The sequence below is a fragment of the Mus caroli genome, chromosome 16 (assembly GCF_900094665.2).
Source record: "Mus caroli chromosome 16, CAROLI_EIJ_v1.1, whole genome shotgun sequence".
NCBI lineage: Eukaryota > Metazoa > Chordata > Mammalia > Rodentia > Muridae > Mus > Mus caroli.
The window spans coordinates 70,564,013-70,565,277 of NC_034585.1; the positions used below are offsets into that span (position 1 = coordinate 70,564,013).

A 1,265-nucleotide genomic window follows, 5' to 3' on the forward strand; every position below is an offset into this window, starting at 1 on the left:
AGGAAGGGAGAGGAAGGGAGAGGAAGGGAGAGGAAGGGAGAGGAAGGGAGAGGAAGGGAGAGGAAGGGAGAGGAAGGGAGAGGAAGGGAAAGAAAGAAAGAAAGAAAGAAAGAAAGAAAGAAAGAAAGAAAGAAAGAAAGAAAGAAAGAAAGAAAATAGAGTATACCCAAGATACAGTCCACAGAACACAAAAAGGTCAACTAGCTGAAGTGCCCAATTGAGGATGCCTCAGTTCTCCTTGGGAGGGAGAAGAAAGCAATCTCAAGGAGGGATGGACGGACCTGGGATAGAAAGGAGATAGGGGGAGAGGGGAACATGATCTGGTATTGTGCGGGGAATGACTAAAGCCCTGAGGGCCAGCAGAAAGAATGGAAACAAGCAACCTCTGGAGATTGGGGGTCACTGCAGAACACACCAGAGATCTGGGAGGTGAGAGCCTTTCAGGACTCAAAGGGAGGAACCTTAGATGACATGCCCTACAGTGGGGAGATGGAACTTGTAGAGCCCACCTCCAGCAGAAAGACGGAGCTTGAAGTGAGGGATGGGGTTGCCATCCCACAGACAAAACTCTGACCCTTAATTGTTCCTGTCTGAAAGAAATACAGAGATGGAAATGGAGAAGTGCCTGAGGAAAAGGTCTAGAGAGACAGGCCCAAGGGATCCAGCTCAAGCAAAGGCTCCAAGGCTCACAAAAAAGATCTATCATGACTGACCTCCAAAAGATCCAACAAGCAGCTTAGTCAAATGCAGATGTTTGCACTTAACCTTAAGGGACAGAAGCTGCTGACCCCCTGTGATTGAATTATGGAAAAGCTGGAAGAAGCTTAGCAGAAGGGCAATCCTATAGAAGGACCACCAGTCTCAATTAACCTGGATCACTGAGATCTCTCAAACACTGGACCACCAACCAGGCAGCACACTCCAGCTGATATGAGGCCCCTAACACACATAGAGTAGAGGACTGCTGTGTCTGGGTTCAGTTGGAGAAGATACACCCAATCTTCAAGAGACTGAAGGCCCCAGGAAGTTTAGAAATCTGGTGGGGTAGGAGGAGTGGGGGAGGAATCTTCTTGGAGATGGGGGTGCAGGGAGGAGGTAGGGATGTGGAGCAATCAGAGGGTGGATCAGGAGGGGACTAAAATTTGGAGTGTTCTCCATAGAGAACATCTGCACAACAATCAAGGAAAATGTAAAATGCAAAAAGATCCTAACTCAAAACATCCAAGAAATACAGGACACAATGAGAAGACCAAACCTACGGATAA

At 47.7% G+C, this 1,265-nt stretch overlaps 1 protein-coding gene across 2 annotated transcripts in view; it reads right to left on the reverse strand.

Annotated features, from left to right (window-relative positions):
- Positions 1–1,265, reverse strand: part of Robo2 (roundabout guidance receptor 2) — a 1,509,792-nt gene that overhangs the window by 1,349,903 nt on the left and 158,624 nt on the right. The gene's annotated exons all lie outside the window — the stretch shown is intronic.